The sequence below is a fragment of the Pongo abelii genome, chromosome 6 (genome assembly GCF_028885655.2).
Source record: "Pongo abelii isolate AG06213 chromosome 6, NHGRI_mPonAbe1-v2.0_pri, whole genome shotgun sequence".
Lineage (NCBI taxonomy): Eukaryota > Metazoa > Chordata > Mammalia > Primates > Hominidae > Pongo > Pongo abelii.
In genome coordinates, this window is record NC_071991.2 from 3,968,037 (window position 1) to 3,989,574 (window position 21,538).

At 45.5% G+C, this 21,538-nt stretch overlaps 1 protein-coding gene across 4 annotated transcripts in view; it reads left to right on the forward strand.

Moving 5' to 3' along the window:
- SDK1 (sidekick cell adhesion molecule 1) overlaps window positions 1-21,538 on the forward strand; it is a 974,158-nt gene that overhangs the window by 609,956 nt on the left and 342,664 nt on the right. The window lies entirely within an intron of this gene.

A 21,538-nucleotide genomic window follows, 5' to 3' on the forward strand; every position in this document is an offset into this window, starting at 1 on the left:
AGGCTCTCTGTGTTGGAGAATTTGCATGTGTAGGGAAAATAGCTGCATAGTGCGGAATATTTCCTGAAGAGGCCAGATTTCTGTGTGTGTGTGTCCCGGGCATCTGTGTCCTTAGCATTTTGGAAGGTGCCTGAGCTTTCAGAGGTCACCAGAAAGTACTGAGTCATCGTGCCATTCGGTTACCTTTGGCGCTACCATCCTGGTCTGAAGCTTTTACAGGCCTCTAAGAAGGTCTTCCTCAGACCCCAGTCTTGTTTTTTGCATAAGTATGCTCCCCAGGCTCACGTGATTGACAGGTGTAGAATGGGACATCCTCCTTTCCCTGTTGCATGATACGTAGTCTTTAGTGTTAATTTCTGGAATCCAGGTCACCTGAAAGGCCAATTCTTGGGCCTTTCTGCCTGAATGGCTGATGATTCCTCTCCTTGCATCCGTCGTGATCAATTATCCAGAAAAACTGATTATTCAGATTGTTAAATCCCCAATTAGTCTGGATAATCGGCATTCTGTTGTATCCCATAAATGGGGCCCACGCTGTGGAGCAGGATGGGCATCTTCCTGGGGCCCTGTGGCTCTTCTCTCCCCGAGCTCAGGCATGCTGCTCTGTCTCACGCTGCCTGCTCTTGGCATTCTACTCTCCTCCAGCGCCCCTGATGTGTGGCCTTTCCAAGGGGTGGCCTTGCCTCTGGGTCAGCTCTCCGTTTTGGGGGGACTAGGGTGGCCAAGCTGGAGACCTCTGCAGTCTTTGTTTTTCACTGGGACAAAAGTTGAAAGGACACATAAAAAAAAAATCACAGATAAACCTGAAGGCACATGTGCTCACATGGCTGCTGTGGCTGTGGGATTATTCCTTCTGCCTGTGAAATGGCTGGATTTCAAACCCATGCTTCTTTGTCCTCTAGATCCTGTACCCCCACTTTAGGAAGGGGCAGCAATCAGAATTAGGCAGCCTACTGTCTTTGTTAGCGGACTGTAACAAAGTGCCATAGACAGAGTGGCTTGTCAGCAACAGAAACTTAACTGCTCACAGTTCTGGAGGCTGTGAATTCCAAGACCAAGGTGCCAGACACATTCGGTGTCTGGTGAGAGCTCATTTCTTGGTTTCCTGTGTCCTCACATGGCAGAAAGGGCAGACGGGCTTCCTCAGGCCACCTGAGGAAGGGCACTAATCCCATTCACAAGGGCTCTGCCCTCCTGATCCAATCTCCTCCCCAAAGCTCCACCTCTTAATGCTATGACCTTGGGTAGCAGGTTTCAACATATGAATTTTGGGAGGACACATTCAGACCACATCACCTGCCCAAGGTCTTACAGCCGGTGGTAGCCCAGGCCAGCCATCTCTTTACTGTACCCATTTTGTCTCTAGTTCTGTATTAGATGTTGGAGGGGGGAGGTCATACAGATGTGAAAATGAGTCAGATGAACAAGGAGCAGGCCCTGCCCTGGAGGAGCTTAAGGGGAAATCGTAAATTTCCCTCAGTAGTGAATCATGCTGTAAATTAGTGCAGGGTGCAGATATCTGACCTGAGGGAGCTGGATAAAGCACTCACCTTGCTGTGGAGACTTTTGACTTGCACCTGGAAGGATGACTCAGAGCAGAGATGAGGTGGGGGAGGGCATTCTAGGGAAGGGGCCAACTTGAGTAAGAGCTTGTAGGTGCGGGGACGTGCAGGGCAGGGGGGCCCTATTCACTTAGAACAAAGGGTCGGCCAAGGAAGTCTGGGAAACAAACCAAACTACGGAGGAGTGTGAGCAGAGTCGAAGTTTATTTTGTGTCCTCGTTGAAGGTTTAAAGCCAAGGAGCTATGTGATGAGCGCTGTGTTTTAGAAAGAGGACTCCGTAATAGAGAGGATGAGCCGGTGGATCCATTTCTAAATGTGTTTCTTAGGCTATAGGAGGAGGAGCTTTGTTTATTTCTTCCAGAATTTGCTTTCAGATGCTAATGCGTGTATTGTGAACTCTGAGAAGAGAGAGTTCCAAAATGTATTTGACCACAAAACCTCTTTTTCACGGTAACTGGTGCACGGTAGGCCCTCAGTGTTTTTGCATGAACAAATAAGGAAGTACAACATCAGCATGCCACAGAGTGTGGTTCAAGAAACATTGCCTTCTGTGAGGCGCTGAAGCAAGAAGAAAGGCCAGTGAGAGGCTTTGATATTTATCTGGGGAAGAGTTACTGATTGCTCAAGCTAAGCTTCAGTGGACTGAAGATAGGGAAGCCAACCACCCACAACTACTCCAAACACCTCCCTCTCCAAGGCAGGCATGGCTGGGGCACCTGCTTCTGGGCTCTCCTGCCCCCTGGGCCCACCCCATGGGTGGCTTTTCATGCATTTACTTATCATTCTCCTCTGGCAGAGACCGGCACCGTCTGGCCTGGGGAGGCTCAAGACAATTGACAGAAGGAAGAGGAAGGAGACCTAAGGGACTTGGCAGCTGGGTGGAGACGACCCGACTTCTTTATTTATACATAGACTTGCTTGAAAAAGATTTCTAGACCTTAACCAAAAAAAAAAGTGCAGTGACCTTTCCACTACGACATCTGTTCCCACGAGATGCAAGTCACAGTTTTCATGTAAGGGCTCAAAGCAACCGTGGAGGGCCAAGGGCAAGCAAGATGTGGATCAGGCTCTTGTTTTTCTCCTCTTCATCTTCCCCTCCCCTTCTAAAGTGAGAGCTTGTGATTAAGGAGGGTTTAATGACAGAGAAAGCAGTTAAAATGAAGAAGGAGTTGCCTGAGGGAAGCATCTGGGAGGTGGGCAGAGCAAGGAGCACGGGGGCCCTGCCATGAAGCCTTCAGGGCATCGTTATGGAAACGCCTCCTGCTCCTGGCTCAGAGGGGAAACCTACCTGGTTCTCTAGATGGCTCCGGGTCTTGTTGCCTCCTAGCCCTTCCCTCTCCCCTCCTCTGACCTTTCTCTCTTACACTTATCTTTTTTTTTTTTTTGAGACGGAGTCTTGCTCTTTCGCCCAGGCTGGACTGCAGTGGCGAGATCTCGGCTCACTGCAAGCTCCGCCTCCCAGGTTCACGCCATTCTCCTGCCTCAGCCTCCTAAGTAGCTGGGACCACAGGCGCCCGCCACCACGCCCGGCTAATTTTTTGTATTTTTAGTAGAGATGGGGTTTCACCACGTTAGCCAGGATGGTCTTGATCTCCTGACCTCGTGATCCGCCCGCCTCGGCCTCCCAAAGTGCTGAGATTACTGGCGTGAGCCACCGCGCCCGGCCCTCTTACACTTACCTTTATTCCCCTCATCCGTTCTTTTCTCTGGAATATGTCACTGCTCTGGTAACATCCTTTCCCTCATTCAATCCCAACTCTCCTAAACCCCCTTGAGTACGTTCACCAGTGGTTTATTGACGTCCATCTGTTCTTGTTCTCTCCAAGCACAGCAAAAATAAGAAAACATATTTTGGGGTAGACAGATGCTGACCCCTGACAATTTCTCTTTGATTTTCTTCCACATTTTCTCTTTATTTTTTGCTTCACTAACCTCTAAGCCAGAGTAAATAAAAATGATGGGAGGTGACTGATTTGCCCCAGATTACACATTAAGTTAGTGGTGATACTAGCACCAGGGGCCAGGGTTGACTCTACTGTATCATACTCCCTTCCCTGATGGTGCCTGCTTTTCTGAAAGCTTCTTGTCCTATTATAAAGAAAGAAGCGTCTACTCCAGATGTTGAAAAAGGTAAGGAGCAGTTATAAAGGCCCAGCCCTGGGGATAGCTTAGCATTTTGCATTTAGTGCAAACCCATTTGCAGCTTTTTCTCATATTTGGTTGAAAGCATTTGCGTTATACAGTTCATTTATGCCTTTATCATAATTAGGTGCAAGTTGCTGCTGCAATATGCTTGTCTGCATTATTACCGTACTTGCCTTTTTTCATTCCTGCTCATCCTGCGTTATTGTGTCTTACTGGCTTCATGTCAGAGCTTTTCAATGTGTATAATATTCTGCTTTCGGGAATCAGGAGGGGGCAAAGATTGTTATGTCAAAAATTCAGAGAAAATGAAGAAATGTGTGTACATGTGCACATATAGAAACTGCATTGAAATCACAGCAAGGTTGTGGCAGAAATGAGAAAACCTAAGATTAATGGCTTAGAGGGTTTTTATGCTCCTGGAACTCAGAAATGGTATGTTTGCAGTTGCTGCACAAACATGGTCTAATTGCTGAAGCTATTTTTAAAAAGCACGCTGAAACCATGAAGCCAGGGAAGTTCAAAGGCTTGCTCTTGCACGTGCTCAGTCATCTTTCCCAACTCTTATTGCAAAATGATTTTTTGCTTGAGGACGGAGTGTTGGGTATCTGTGACAGCCACAGTGACATGGACTGGGAAGTGTCTCCAGAGCAGCTCCAGCGGAGCCCTGATGGCCCACTGGGTAATTAAAAGCTAAGTGGAATGTTGAAAAAACGTGCATACAATTTGATCGGTCAATTTGCTTGCTTTTTTGAGAATTTAAATGAGACCTTCAGAATCATTTGAACTTTTAAAAGGAAATCATTTCAAAAGTCTTCGAAAGCGAGTCTGTTTGATGTGTCTTAAGTGACTGGCAAGATTGAACTCATTTTAGGTGGGTGTTGATAGTAGGGATGCAGCTGTCAAACTTGAATCAGAATCATGCACCATCCTTCAGTCAACTTTGTAAGGCACATTTCTCCCGGAAATCCCACAACTGCTGATTATTCTCTTGTATGGCCATGGAATCTGAGAGCTTTCAATTAGCCCCTAAGGGCACGAGAAGTTGAGGGTATTTTCCAAATAACAGCGTCTACGTGCGAATGACCTGGTAGGAGCAGGGGTAGGATGAGCCAGAGAAAGCTGGAGCCTGGCTTCTGCCCCGTTCTCCCGAGCTCACTCGCTGTAGAAAACCAGTGGCTAAAGGCCCTTGTTGGAGCCAGGGGAGTCTTTGGTAGAAGACCCCTGAAGAACGTGTACCCTGATGTGGTTGGGCTGTGTCCCCACCCAAATCTCATCTTGAATTGTAGCTCCCATAATTCCCACATGTTGTGGGAGGGACCCGGGGGGAGGTAATTGAATCATAGGAGTGGGTTTCTCCCATGCTGTTCTTGTGGTAGTGAACAAGTCTCATGAGAGCTGACGGTTTTCTGAGGGGTTTCCCCTTTTCCTTGGCCCTCCTTCTGTCTTGCCCACCTCCGTGTACGACATCCTTTTGCTCCTCCTTCATCTTCCGCCGTGATGGTGAGGCCTCCTCAGTCATGTGGCACTGTGAGTCCATTAAGCCTCTTTTTCTTTATGAATTGCCCAGTCGTGGGTTATTAGCAGCACGAGAATGGACTAATACATACCCTAACCAAGCACCCTCTGTGGCCGACTCCAAGTTTTCATGGAAGTTGATAAAGTACCCTTGAGAGCTTAGTACCAAGTCATGTGCTGACTGACTGGGTTTTACACACTGTAGCCACCTTCCACCCAGACTACTCTATCCAAAACCTGGCCTGGTCACATTTTGGATAACTTTTTACTTACTTTTTTATTTAGTAAACTACCGTTTATTTGATCATTCTTCATCACTTTATTAAGCGGAAGGAGACGTTACTCTCTGAAAAGTCTATCGTTTTACTTCTCTAAAGCAAAAAGTGACTGGAGCGGATCTCAATCGATTAGAAGTTTATTTTGTCAAGGTTGAGGGCACGCCCAGGAAAAAGAAACACAAGTCATAGTAGGATCTATGGCCTGTGCTTTTTCCAAAGAGGGTTTTGGGAACTTCAGTATTTAGAGAAAAGAACAAGCAGGAGTGGGGTGGGGAGAGAGGGAGGGAGAGTAGGCAATGAGGCCAGTGATCACATTCCTGTGAGGCCCTGACCAGCCCTCAGTGAATCTACATTCTACATGTGAAGAGAGGGAATGAGGGAAAGTCAATTATGATTCTCTCTCTGCTTAGTAAATCTACACTTTACATGAGATAAAGTAAACATGACATCATAGCTATCTGTTTGGGAACAAAAGGAAGGCAATGTTTTGCATGACTCACTTCCCAGCCCTAACTTCCCCTTTGGCATAGTGAGTTTGGGGTCCTGAGTTTCTATTTTCCTTGTACACTTCTTAGTGCTGTGATAGAAAAGGGGATTATTTGAACTCTTGCCATCTCTGTCTTAAAAGATGATGGAAAGTCAACTGTCTGTGGATGTGATAGGCAAATCAGTTGTTTTAAGCAATTCTTAGGTAAGATTTAACATGGCCTCAACTAATTACTTAAGAGACCAGCTAGGAATTATTTCAGTTTGCCTGTACTGCACGCTTTGCCTCTGTATGTGTGTGTGTGCATTGCATTTCTAGGGAAAATATTGAATAGCAGTTTCTTTTTTGAATAATTATGTATTAGAGAAATTTAGCAATATTCTTCCCAAATTCTTTATACTTCACATTACCCTTCATTTTACCTTCCAGCTGATGGAAGAGGGAAAATTGTAGATTATTAATTGATAGATAGATAGATTGTCAGGGAGATGGATGGATGGATAGATAGATAATAGAGGATTTTAGCTTATATGGCAATTCCTGATACAGGCACAGATGCAGACTCATAGTATAAAGTTGCTTATCATGCCAAGTGCCTGACATTTCACCATTTTGATGACTATTCTAGGCCCAAAAGCTCACAGACTGGGGGCAAATCTTTTCCATCTAAAAACACTCGCATCATCGCTTAACAAACTGATGACAACATAATTGTTTTCTATCAAATGAATCCTGAAATAGTACAAAACATACAAAAATTCAGTCTGTTTCATGGAGCATACACCTTCAAAATTCTTTTCAGGCTTATTTTTGTCACTAAATAAAAATCAATCACTTGACAGCATACGTCTCTGATTTCTATCCCTTGTCTTATAGGCAGGTGTCTCTATTTCCAAGTCAGCATTCATTATGCACTTAGCTAATATTTATTGAACCTCTGTGTTCTGTTGGTAGTTACGAGTGTGGTGCAAGGGTGGCTGGGATATCAGATGTCCTCTGTGAGGGTTTCTCTCCAGGGTAGACGGGAAGCCTCATTGCAACCAGGGAACAGAAAGGTGTGACAGATTCCCGAAGACATGGGCTGCACTTTGGGGCACTGTGGGAACTCACAGGTGAGCCCCTCCCTGTGCTCAGGGACATCAGGTTGTCCTTCAGGGGCCAGCAGGTAAAACAGACCCTGAGAGCAGGGGGCTGCTAAAAAGGAAGTGGGGGTGTGGGCGGTCAGGAAGTCACGGCTTCTGTTTGAGTAAAGCCTGATAAACCACACTCCTTAACCAGGGTTAGAGGAACATCTATGGGACCAGCTGTCAAATTAAAAGCGTAAGTCACACATTCTATTTCCAGAGCCCACAAGGGGGAAAAACTGAGACTTCCTAGACATGAATTTGATTTCTAACAGGGTTCTCTCCTGCTACATACATGCACATTACACACATGCACATGTATGTAGATAGTGTGTCAAGTGCACGCATACACAAGTGTGCACACACACCTCCCCTGCACTCAAGGTTTCTGGTCTCCATACAAAGATGGGAAGATTTAGGGCTCACGGATTCTAATCAAACCCTCGGTAAAGCAGAAACCACCTCTGTTGTACTTCTAGTTTTCTGTTTCAGGGCCCAAGAAAGTCCATTTCAAGGGCCTTATGTGTAATTCACAGTTTTGTTGGAGTTCCCTTCTGGGTTGACATAACAGAGAAACCTTTCTTAGACTGGGTCTCAGGTCAGCTGTCCCAGGGGCTGCCCTCCCACCTCAAACTCAACAGAAGATCAGGAATCTGGGGGTAGCATGGGCTACGTGTCCTCTCAACACCATGGTACCCTGGAGCAGGGGTTCCCAACCCCCTGGCCACAGACTGGTATCGGTCCATGGCCTATTAGGAACCAGGCTGCACAGCAGCAGGGGAGCAGCGAGTGAGCAAGCAAAGCTTCATGTGTATTTACAGCTACTCCCATCACTGGCATTACCCCCAGAGCTCTCTTGTCAGATCAGTGGCTGCATTAGATTCTCATAATAGCATGAACCCTATTGTGAACTGTACATGCTAGGCATCTAGGTTACACATGCCTTATGAGAATCCAATGCCTGATGATCTGTCACTGTCTCCCAGCACCCCTGGATAGGACCGTAATTGCAGGAAAACAAGCTCAAGGCTCCCACTGACTCTACATGGTGATAAGTTGTATAATTATTTCATTCTATATTACAATGTAATAATCATAGAAATAAAGGGCACAATAAATGGAATGCGCTTGGATCGTCCTGAAACCATCCCCCCACATTGGTAGAAAAACTGTCTTCCACGAAACCAGTCCCTGTGCCAAAAAGGCTGGGGACCACTGCCCTGAGGCACTCAGGAGACACCTGCTGGCCACTCAGAGCTCTGCAGGAAATGACGCTGGACCGGCGGTTCTACCGAGAGACTTCCTGTCTTAGTTGGCCCCATCTATCCTCTGACAGTTTCCCATGTACATGTTTTCTCACACTCTGTTCTTCTCATGGACGTATTCTTGCCACTTGCAGTTCCGTATTTCACGGCTTTTCAGATTGATGTGTTACCGGAGAATTATTCTTCTATTATTATTATAACATTCACCATAATCATCATTAGCCCATTCACTCATAACTATTACTATCATTGCTAATATAATGACTGTTAACTAAATATGAATAATGTATGCTATCACTAATATAATTACTATTATTAGCTATATTCCATCTCACATAATCTATCTCAGCTGCATCTCCCTCTGTCTCCTTTCACCTTCCCCCTGCCTCCTTTCACCTTCCCCCTGCCTGATGTTACAAACTGAACAGCTTAGAGTTCCTTGAATATTCCATGAGCCCGGCTTCTCCCCCAGGCCATAATGAGGGTGTGTCAGTGGGCAATGAACGATTAGTTCCTCTGCCAAGGCAAGATCTGGGGTATGTTGCTGGCCTTGCAGCCCGTGTGGGTGTCCCAGTCTTGCTCTTTAAGTCAGGTGTTTGCCTTTGCTGCTGCCATAGGAACCATCTAATGCTGCAGGTCAGGCATCAGAAACAAGTTGTGTGTCCTGCCCTACACCCGTCAAGTGACAACAGATGACAATTGGAGGGGAAGGAGAGGAGGTCAGAGGGACTAGAGTTGCACTCTTACCCTCCCTGGTGAACTGAAAGAGCTCATAGACAATATCCATAATGTCGAGGCATTGACCAAAATCTTACCACGTGTTTTATGCCCCATAGAATCTATTTCAGTGGAGCACCGGCTCTTAGAGTGCTTAAAGATTCTGCTTTATTAACTGACTCCATGTTGCTCTACTGGGCCCTGTGGAGTAGTTAACAGCTGTTAGCTTGAAAGAATGTATCGTTTTGTTGGGAACTGTAAGGTGTAATTAATTCATTAGGACCTGCTACATGTCAGAGGCTGCGTGAGACACTGGGCTGCACTCACACCTCACGTCTCGGACACAGACTTGGACCTCAGGGAGGTCACATCCCTCTGAGGAAGAGACCAGCAAAATACCAATCAGATGTGACCAGTGGTACTGGCCACTAGAGTAAGCACCCGGCTCTGGGGTCACAGCAGTGGGGACACCACCAGCTCTGGGAAGGTTTTAGGGAGTGGATGGCAATTAGCAGAACTTTCAGGATGAAAGGATGTGGTTAAGAGGACTGGGTGAGAGGGCAGCACAGACAGACGAAGCCACGTGCAGGGGCACTGAGACGGCTCAGGAATGGTGGCGAGTTCACCCCGGGTGGGGGCCGGGTCATATTCGGGAAAATGACGGAGGGCAGCACTGAGGATCAGCAGGGGAAGATCATGCTGTGCGTCCTGAGTCTTCTGGGCTTCATGCCGTGGGTCAGGGTGATTCATGGAAAGATCTTAAGCCTAGGGGTGTTTTAGGAAGATGGCACAGGCTGCAGCATGTAGACCAATCTGAAGGAAGGATTTGCAGTCTTGCAGGTGAGATGTCATTAGGCCTTGGACTGAGACAGGAGTGGCAAGAGGGGAACATACTTGGGAGTCGGGGGGAAGGTCAAGGTCAAGGTCAGCGGGATTTATAACATGGTCATCTATGGGGAGAAAGAGCCAGGGAGTAGCTTCTAAGACTGTGTTTCTAGCTGGAGTGACTAGAGGAGTGAGGGTGATCTTTTCAGAGCTCAGGAGTATGTAAGGAGCAGATTTAGGTGGGAGGGCAGGAAAAAAGACAAAACAGAAGTTCTGCTTGGATTCATTGCATTCTAGCTGCCAAGATGGAACTATCTGGAGGCAAAGCGGCACTTAAACTACAAGCTGGAGCTGCAGGTGGAGATTCGGGAGTGACTGTTTTAGGATTAATTTCTTTTTTTTTTTTTTTTTTTTTTTTTGAGACAGAGTCTCGCTCTGTCACTCAGGCTGGAGTGCAATGGCGCGATCTTGGCTCACTGCAAGCTCCACCTCCCGGGTTCAAGCGATTCTCTTGCCTCAGCCTCCAGAGTAGCTGGGACTAACAGGCGCCCGCCACCACCCCCGACTAATTTTTTGTATTTTTAGTAGAGACGGGGTTTCACCACGTTAGCCAGGATGGTCTCGATCTTCTGACCTCGTGATCCGCCCGCCTCGGCCTCCCAAAGTGCTGGGATTACAGGCGTGAAGGATTAATTTCTAATGGCCTCAGATAAGATGACCTAGGGTAAAGGGAGACTATGCAGAGGGCTAAGCAGTGAGAGTGAAGAGGAGGATAAATAACAATAGATGGCATTGCATGGGACATAAAGCGACCGCTCGGAGGTTATTTATGGGAAGACGGATCTCACAATTGAGTGCTGAAAGAAGGCATTTGGTAACAACTAGAGCCCCTTCTCTGTGCCAGGAGCGGGCACTGAGGGGCACAAGTGATTAAATACAACCCCTGCCCTCAAATGAAAGCCAACATAGAAACAGATAAACTATACATCAAGTTTCCAATTCCTAGAGTTGAGATATAAACAAGGTACTATAGGAACACAGAGCTCATTTTTCCTTCTTATTAGAAGAGCAATAAGTGTTAAGTGTAGAAAAATTAGAAAATACGGAGAAACAGAAAGGACATATATGTAACTCATAATTCTACAACCCAGACATGTGGCTCTGAACATTTTCATGCATGTTTCATACAAATAAAAAATACATTTTTTAGCAAAATGAGATGATACAGCACAGACTGTTTTGTAAACATTTTTACTTCATATTTTATTATTTCTATAGTATTAACTATGTTATCATTTTCAATAACTGCCTAGTTTCTTTTATTAGCAAATGTATCATAATTTATTAACCTGTCTCCATCATTGGACATTTAGATTGGTTCCTGGCTTTCACCATGTTAGATGGAATGGCAAATATTCTTGTAGCTACATCTGTGCAAACATCAACATTATTTCGTTACAATAAATTCCCAGAGGTGGAACTGTTGTGTTACACGATGTTCTAGTTAAGCTCTTTAGCTACAAGAACTAGACCTCTCTTCTCTATAGACTTCCTAGCTCCAGCTTAAAAGTAGAGGGAGGGGATTTTTATGAACAAAAGGAAATGAGGGAATCTAAAGGTGCCAATAAGCTGATTCCTGCAGGCCTGTTGAGAAACTAGAAATCCCCGGGCCAGGTGCCGTGGCTCACGCCTGTAATCAATCCCAGCACTTTGGGAGGCCGAGGCAGGAGGATCACTTGAGCCCAGGAGCTCAAGAGCAGCCTGGGCAATATTACCAGACCCCATCTCTACAAAAATAAAAAAAATCAGCTGGACATGGTGGTGCGTGCCTGTGGTCCCAGCTACTTGGGAGGCTGAGGTGGGAGGATTACCTGAGCCCAGGAGGTCAAGGCTGTGGTTAACCGAGATCACACCAGTGCACTCTAGCCTGGGCAACAGAGTTAGGCCCTGTCTCCAAAATAAGTAAATAAGCAAGCAGCCAAGCTCCCTGGATTCCAGCCCCTTCCCCTGTTACTAAGGAGCCGCAGGGCCTCTCACCCATGCTCCTCTGTGCCTCTCTGCCACCCTTCTCTTCTTTACCAGCCTGGTTTGCTTACTTCTTTTGCCATAAGACTCAGTTTTATGTCATGGCCCCTCAGCTTCAGTGGCTGACGGTAGTCTCTGCCTTTTAGTTAAGACGCTGGAGAAGGTGAGTCTGACTGGCAGATTCCCACCAGTCCTGAGTCCTGGCCAGCTAACCTCGGGCAGCCATGGATCTGGGGGCTGGGAGCAGGATTCAGTGGGGATGTGCTGGAGCCCACTCACCCCAGCTAGTGAGAGCTGACCCTGGGCACCTCCTCCCAGTTCCACGTTCACTGACGTCATATTGGGAGCTTGAAATCGGCTGTGCCGGGGTTACTTACAGCAAGAAAACCAGTAAGTGCTGAGTCAGGGCTGGTCATGAGATGTTCCTCTGAATACCACTGGGTGTCACATGGAACAAAACTCTCTTGACTCCTTGAGAAATGGGTATGGCCAGTGACTGACATCTTTAGAATATTTCTGAAACAATGTAATCTTATTAACATTCCGTAGATGTTACTTCATTCTGTTCTCATGTTTAATGTCCCAGAGAAGAAATCTAGTTTTGGGATTTTCATTTCTTTTCTTTAGATTGATATGTTGTTTTATCTGTCTGCACTCTTGTCAGTTTGATTTGCTTACAAAGCGTGCACATTTTACTGGGCTGCAACTGTGGTGGGGCGCTCCCTTTGCTGGTTCTCAGTAAGCCCGTTTTATTTGAAGATGCAAATCTTTTTCCAAGTCGGGGAAGTTTTTCCACGTTGTTAATTTGATTAATGTGTTTCTTTCACTTACAGTGTATTCACCTTCTGGAATTCCTACTGTGCTTATATTTGATCTCTTGGATCAATCTTCCATTTTGCTTATCTTTTCCTCATCATAGCTCACTTAATCTGTCTTCTCTGAATTCTAGAGAAAACTCTGGATTCCAGCCAGGTTCACTGATTTGATTGTATGCACTATCCAGTCTGTTCTTTCGAGCTTCTGTTGCATTGTTAATTTTGGCAATTGTATTCTCATCTGAAAGTAGTCTTTTCTGATCTCAGATGATTCCATTTTCATATTTACAGTGTGTTATTGACTCCTCTCAATTAGTTATTATTTGATTCAGATTCTCTGGTTCATCTCAAGCAATGTAATTCAGAAATTTCCTAAATGTTCTGTTTTATAAGGGTGATGTTTCTTTATGTTCTTTAAATTGATCCCATTATTATGGACTTTTTTTATTATAAGCTTTATTATCAGGGCTACTTCACTTTTATTTTGCCACATTAATGAATGTGCAGGCTGTATTGAGAACCTACAGTTGACTGTAATTGAATGAAGGGAGGTTTGTTACGGGGCTAAAGGAATTCTTTTCCTGTTTGTTTTAATAATCAAGAAGTTGCACGGGCTCTACTCTTCTCTCACCAGCACTTAGTGTGCTCAAGAGGTTCTCTCAATGGAGCCCGGGACTGGCAGTGTGGGCATCCCCTGAGTACCTGCTAGAAATGCCCAGTCCAGAGGCACCAGCTCAGAAACTCTGGTGTGGGGCCTGGGAATGTGTGTCTTCACAAGTCCTCCAGGTTGGTGCCATCAAAGTTTGGGAAGTGCCTATTTGCTCACCACTGGGCGTCCAGCCACAGCAAGGGTGAGCCAGGTCCAAGTTCACATTTAATCCCCTCATGCCAACATCTGTGCACTTTCACGAGGCATTTGCAGATTTGTCCAGCCTGTACCTCAGCCCTCAAGCTGCTCCTACCCGAAATCCTGACCTCTGTGGAGTTTGCAGGGTTCCTCAGGGGTTCCTTTCACTTCGTGTCCAGGTGGTCTGTCCTTTTGCGGGTGGGGAATTTCAGGTTAGGAAGCCTCTCCCTTAGACAGGGCTTGCTGGTGCTGTCTTGCAAGAGCTCCCTTGTGGGTGGTCGTGATTTTGGTTCTCAGCACAAATGCAGACTATTTCCCTACTATTTTTTCTTTGGATATTTCTGTAGAGATTTAGGAAGAGGTGCAGAATGGGGAGTTCAAATCACCTGGAGGCAGAAATTCCTTTTTTTTTTTTTTTTTAGGATGACGTAAGGGAGATTTACAGAGTAGAGGGGAAGCTGCTGTAACCATCCAGGTGGGGATGAGGAGGGTCTGGCATTGGGGCTGGGGAGAAAGTGGACTCCCGAGTATTTCTGAGATCCAGTGGATCAGCCTGAGGAGCAGTTCCGTGGAAGGAGAGGATGAGTTAGGGTGGCTCAGTTCATTCAGTTACAGTGAACCGTAGGCTCTCATTTTCTAGCCCAGCTGCCCGGATGACTTCTTGGAAGACGTCAAATTGTGTTTGACTTGGGGAGAAGGATGGCACTGGATGAGTGAATGGATGGGGTGGCCATTCCCAACCACAGATGAGCATGTCGTGGTGACGGGGTGTGATCTCCCCCACCCCTGCTGCACCTGGAGCTGTCCTGGTCACATGCACATTCACTGTCAGACGACAAACAGGGAGAAGGACCGATGCTGCCAGGAATTATGTTCGGGTCTCGTACGTTATCATCTGTTACCAATGACAGTAGTGTTCGGGACATTTCTCCAGCTTCCCAGAGAAACAGCCCTTTTTCCTCCGCCTCCCGGCACCTGCAGTCCATCCGTAGCTTTCCCACAACCCATCCCTCAGAGAGTTTTGGCATGTTAATTTTCAAGTTTACCAAGTGGCATGAAAGATACTAATGAATTTCTTCACCCGTCGCCCTCCTCCTAGCTGTCATAGCTCTTCCCACTTGAAATGTTTGTTTTCCTTGTTGCTGTGTGTGTGACAGAGGTGAGGGGTCTGCTGCCTTCACGGTGGACGACTCACTTGTCTGGTGCTTCAGGCCTGGGGTCTACCTTCCTAATAATGGCCACTGTCATTTTCCCCCAGCTGGAGGCCTGAGGACATCAGCTTAAGCCTCTCTGGGTCTCTGGGACCTGCAAGGTCCAGCCTCTTAATGTGACTCTTGACAACTGATTTGCAGCTCATTTTCCCCTTTTCTCCATGTCCTGTTGTAGCTCAGTCTGTCTGCTTGTCCTGAGCACATAATAAAACAACCCTAGACACTCCACTCCAGGAACCAGAGCCCCAGAGCTGTCCCACAGCCTAGTTTAGGACTGAAACCCCAGATGGCACCCCCTGCCATTGGGAACTCTAAGAAGACTGAACAGTAAGAAACGCAGAGCACATCTTCCAGGAAGAACCTTTGATAAGCTGAGAACTCTTTGCCCTTTATTAAAAAAATAAAAAGAAGCAAGGAGGAGAAGTTGCATAGAAGCCCTGCCCTCTGAGTTTGCTTAGAGGAAAAAGCACATTCAGGTTTGCATTTAGGAATCGCAGTCAGTGACGCATGCTTGGGTTCCCTGCTCAAGCTGTTAGGGCAAAAGTGACGGCATTTCTACCCTCATCAGGAGAAACTGCCTCTATGAATCTCTTGTCACCAAACTAAGCAGTTTTAATCCAGATACAGAGTGGAGACAAATGAACGCATGCAGGATGCTTCTCCAGAGACAGCGTGTTCTCGCTGTTGTCAGCCATCCAGACAGGGTGCTCAGAGAGCAGCCCTGGGACACCCTGCAGTGGGCAGGCAGCATGCGGCACATGGATCCTTCCTTCTCTTTTCAGCTGAAGAAATGCTAAAGAGAAGTTTGTAAAATTCAGAGCCATCTCAGAGGGAAAGATGAGTTAATGATCTGCTGCAGAAGGGCTTGGCAGGTGTGCACTCCAGCCGGCTGAGAAGACACCCATGCAGCCCTCCCACCATGCTGAAAAACACAGGGTCAGCCATTGGCCGCTCCCCCTTTTCCCATTGATGAAATGGAAATTATCTTTGGAATTGTGTTAACAATACTCTGTATTGCCACAAGTAGGTCTTTGCAATACGTTGAACAAATGTGTTATCCTTTTTCAGGTCCTAAAGTAAAGAGGGGCTCAGGAGGCTGTAAGGGCAGCACATGAGAGTGTGGCCTGTGAGGAGGACGTTGATTGACTTCAGGGAAATCAGTGCCACCTATGCAGAGTCACAAGCCGGCTTTTCTAGTCTTCCAGCACCAGGATAAACCCCTTTTTGTGCAACAAGCACTAATGGAGTCTATAGAAGCATGTGTTCCTGTGGGAAGGGCATGGCTTTGGTGCCGAGCCTGTAGATGGTACATCCAGTCATCAGGGGCCCCCCCTTGGCCACTTATTTAAACCCTCAGCCAGAAGGAATGAAATCACTGGGGCTGTTGTGAGCAATGAAAATGACAGGCTACACTTTATAGACACTTAGCATAGTGTCTGGCATACAGTAGGTGCCCAACACACCTTCAGTTTGTTATGTTTTGTCTATCAGCTGTTACATTTGTTTCTATTGTCTTTTCTCCAGTTTTCTCTGGGATTGGTTAGAGTGAAACGTCATGAAATTGTTTTTATTTTATTTTAAAGACAGGGTCTCGCTCTTTCACCCAGCCTGGAGTGCAGTGGTATGATCTCGGCCCACTGCAGCCCTGACTTCTTTGGGCGCAGGTGATCCTTCTGCTTCAGGCTCCCAGGCTGGTCTCGAACTCCTGGGCTCAAGCAGTCTGCCCACCTCGGCCTTCTACAGTGCTGGGATTGCAGGTGTGAGCCACCGTGACATCCTGTTTTGATTTTAGACTCATCCCTTAAAGCCCAGGCTGTCACATACCAGCCACCGCTTTCTACGACTCCGTAAGGCATGGTGGTTCAGAACACAGGCTGTGGCATCTGCAGACCTGGCTTTGTGTTCAGTCTCAACCACTTAGCAACTGTGTGACCCAGGCCACGTCAGGCTTCTTACCTGTAAAACAGGAACCACAAGCCTTTTGCATTTAGGGGCAAGGGTAGGCAGACGCCACATTTCCAGCAGGACTTGTGGGACTTGAACTTAATAAAAGTCTGCTCCAGTAGCCTGACCACCCTCAGGGCTTAACTTGGGGCCCCTCAATGCCTCCACCGCGCTCTCAGACACAGAGGAATTCCTGAACTGTCCACCAGTGGGGTTCCGTTATTTCCTGTGATGGGCAGGTAGGGCTGACATTCTGGTCTCCAGCGTAGATTTCATAGTTTGGATTTGGGCGGCCCAGAGATAGCCTGTGAGATCTTACTGAACCAGGTCTGACATCATCACACTAAATGGAAAAAAGTTAGAAACATGCTGGTATTCCAGAATTCTTTTCTTTAAAAAGTAACGTTCCAAAGCAACCATATTGCTAATTGAAATAGGATTTTTTTTTTTTTAATTCAGGAAATGTTGGGCTCTTTAGTTTCCCTCCTATTTTTCATCAGGTATTTTGAAGCATTTCATTTATTAAGCACCTACCGTGTGCTAGCTGCTGTGTTATATGCATCGTACATATTTTGTTCTCACAACGACTCTGGAAAATAAGCATAACCCCTTTTCTCCTGTAGTAAAGGGGAACTTGGGAGGAAACAGAAGCCTGCCAGGGTCAGAGAGCTCATGGGCAGCCAAGGCAGGACTTAGACTTCACAGTCGGAGTCCTCGAAGCCTGCGCTTCTCTCGTGACACTGTCATTTCAGAGGGTGATGGTCCACCACGGCTGAAGACCAAATTCAGCCAACAGCTGCTGCAGCCAAAAGTCCATCTGTCTCATCTGACACTATTATGTCCAACCTGTTTGCCTGAACATACTTTGGCCACTTTGGAGTATTCTGCTCAGAAGTAAAAATAATATCGTCGAATTTCATAAGTAGATAGATTTCTGAGGTATAGGCTTCTCTGCAGGAATCTAGCTCATTTACCATCTTTAGATCATGGAAATCGTGGTCGCAACTGAGGTTCTTTCCTAAGTTAACAAATGATTGTTCCTCACCACAGAACTACAGGAATGACCCTTACAAATGAGCAGATTCTTTGTTTTTTTCTTGATTGCTGGCAGCAGCTGCTGTGGGTGCTCAGTAGAGGAATGTTTAGTGAGAGAAACTGAGCTAGTGTTGCAGCAGAGGAAAAAAACTAGGAAATTGACGAATTATCTTTCCATTTGCACCTTCAGAAATAGGTTAATTGTTTCAGTGACTGCCTCTGTCTTGATTAGGAAGCACTAATAGCAATTAATGATATAACTTCAAAAAAGGTATAGGAAAATTAATAGAATTCTCCGTTAACATAAATTATACTCATTATCTACTGTATCCAGAACCATCAGGCCTGCCAAGCTCGTTGATTAAAGTACAAGTGGAGTTTTTTTGGTCTGAATTCTCTAGATAGTTAAACCTTTATTTATTTATTTATTTATTTTTTTGCAGTATAAAATTCCCCACAGTGAGCCAATAGTATTATTTAGTTTAAAATCCCTCAATTCTACAACTTAACCTTTCATGAGTTAATTTTATTAATATACAGACATTTTATCTACATGTACAAATATTATTTGATGGTAATGATGAACCTTTGTTAATAAAATAGAAACTAATAAAGGATGGTGAAGAAAAGTTCAAGTCAAAAAAATATGAAATTGTAGGACTGATTTTATCTAGCTTTAATTCTACTCTGCAGTAGAAACAGAAGGCGTTTTTTGGTAGGCAGACGCCACATTTCCAGCAGGACTTGTGGGACTTGAACTCAATAAAAGTTTTTTTGGGGGGGCGTGGAATGCCAATAATGCTAAGAATAACAATAGTAACAATGATAGCAAAGGCAATAACCAACATCCAGTGCGCCCCTAATCTGCCCGTAGGACCAGGTTCAGTACCTCACATGCGTTCTCACTAATCTTCACACTTACAGGAATCTTCAAGGTAGAGGGTGTTACCCCGCTTTGCAGATGAGGAAACTAAGTCCCAGACGTGGTCAGGAACTGGCTTAAATTCAAACGGCAAAGTGGCAGAGCTGAGATTTATGCCCCGGTGGGGAAACCCCACACATGCATTCTGTCACTCGGCTGAACTGCAGCAGAGCAGTGGGCTTATTTTAAGAATATAAAACCTGTCTCACTAGACCCACCTCTCTGCCCTGTTCCTTATTCTTTCTCAGTGTCACCAGAGGACACATCAGACGCAGTTATCCTTCCCGATGTCAACTCTAGATGGAGAGGAATGCCCCTCGAAAGAGTCTAGGCTGCCTTAGGATTTTATTATAGGTGGGAAACCAACGCATTTGTCCTTGCCCTTGGTTAAACGATTATCTGAAGTTGGCTTATATTCATCCTCTTACCATCCTTAACAGCAAGCTTGCTGCCAAATTCCATCACTGATTATTTTGACTTGATGAAGTGTTGCTATTGATCTTCTACAGATTCCTTGGGGGGTTGTGGACTTTGATCACTTGGCCAGCTGTAATCTGCCAGCTTGAACACGATTGATCTTCATGCACCAGGCACTCACACCTGCCCAGTTGGCGGGGTTGTTTATGTCTTTCTCACACCTTCTAGCTTGTTCTTTCTTTTCTGGAGATCCAACAATCAGAAAAGCATTCTGTATTTATTCCTTAACTTATAAGGAACCTATAAATAGGGCTCCTGTGTTTCTTTTCTTTTCCCCAAGACTGTGTTTGAAGGTTAATTTCAGGATTTTCTTGGCATCCTTAAAGCGGTGGGACTGTTCTAAACTCCTTTGAACAAAATGTTGATTGAAGTGTTATCTTTTGTAATATACTCTGTGAGGGTTGTAGGGATTTGGAGGAAAGGTCAGAGTGATAGGGAGTGTTTTGGAGGAGGTGAGATTTGATCCAGCCCTTGAAGGATGGTGGGGTTTGTGGTGCTAGATGGCTGATGAGGTCATTTGTAGATAGGTGGAGAGGTGTTTTAGCTGGTTTTCATTGATAGAAAGGAATACCTGAAGCTGGTAATTTATAAAGAAGCTGGCTCACAGTCATGCAGGCTGTACATGGTCACAGTTATGCAGGCTGTACATGGTGCCAGCATTGCTCAGCTTCTCTTGAGGCCTCAGGAAGCTTTTACCCATGGTGGGAGGTGAGGGGAGCTGGCATGTCACGTTCCTGAAAACATGGTGTTTTTATTTTTTATTTATTTATTTTCTTTACCTAATTGGTAAACAGGTGAATGTAATTCTACTTGGAGACTAAGCCCATCCAGCACAGAACTTCTCACACTGAATGAGAAAGCGCTGAGGTGATGTATGTGTAACCCAGCCAGCTCGTTAACATTTAGGTCCTCATTCGATGGGTCTGGAGTGACACAAACCGAGACTTCGCCTTTATAACCAGCTCCCAGGAGAGGTCTGTGGTGCTGGTTGTTGCTCCACTTTCAGGAACAAGGAGTTGGTTGTCAGGTACTGAGTAACTCACCAGGTGCTGGAAAACATGCCCTTTTCTTCGAATAAATCAGAACTAGACTCCCAGAGCATGGCCAGAGCCCTGGCTTCACCTGGGTGTGGGGTGGAAATGCAGGGTCTTGATTCCACCCCGGCCCTGCCGAGGCAGAATCAGCACTTGAACAGGATCCCCAGCTAAATCACGTACACACACAAGTTTGAGAAGCACTGACATGGAAGAGACAGGTCTCAAGAACACCAGTAAAGCCACACGTGGCTTCCAGTGATGAAAGATACAGGTCTCAAGAACACCAGTAAAGCCAGACGTGGTTTCCAGTGCTCAGATACTGAAAATCCTGACATCAAATTAAGCTGATTCGTAAGTGGGTTGAAATTAATTAATCAGAAAGGACAAAATACAAAAAAATTAGCCACGCATGGTGGCACACGCCTGTAATCCCAGCTACTTGGGAGGCTGAGGCAAGAGAATCACTTAAAACTGGGAGGCAGAGGTTGCAGTGAGCTGAGATTGCACCATTGCACTCCAGCCTGGTTGACAGAGTGACACTCTGTCTCACCAAAAAGAAAAGAAAAAATAAAAGTCTCTCTGAGTAAAATAAGAGTTGTACTAGGTTTGGAACAAGAAAAGATATTTATAAATGCATTTAAGATTTGTATTTTCAGCATCAGTTAGAACATCTTATCTATAGCCATTTCTTAGAAAAGTCTAGTTGTAAAAGAACAGTGATTTTTGCACATCTTGCTGAATTATTTTTATTTATGTAAATAATAGCAGATGGACATGTATAATCATTTCTTTTCTAAATAAGTGTGAATAAAAATGAAGACATTGGAGAGCACTTCTAATCCGAGAGACATTATAAGGATTCAGCCAAAGAGAGGTTTCTTGGGGCTTTGGTTCCTAACCAGAGGGGCACCCCATGGACCAGTGGATCACCCCGTTTTAATTTTTTCATGTCTTAAGTAAAACCAGAGCTTCTCAACTGAGAAATTCACAACCAAACACTTAAAGGTGGTAGTACCCAGAATGGAAGAAATATTCTATCAGTCAGGGGCATTTTCTTTCCTCACATATTCCTACCCTAAGTGCAAATGTTCATACAACTATATTGACGAACACTTCCTCTGCCATGGTTTTAGACGATCAATTTCTTATTTGTTTCTTCTTTGAGAATGACAGACTCCGAGGTTGAAAACCTTATGAGGCTTCTATCCTAACCAACATCAAGGAACTATAAGTATTCAACATCCCAAAACAATAAAGAGTAAGTAAACAATTGCATAGCTAACCAAGTCCCTCCTTTGTTCTGGAA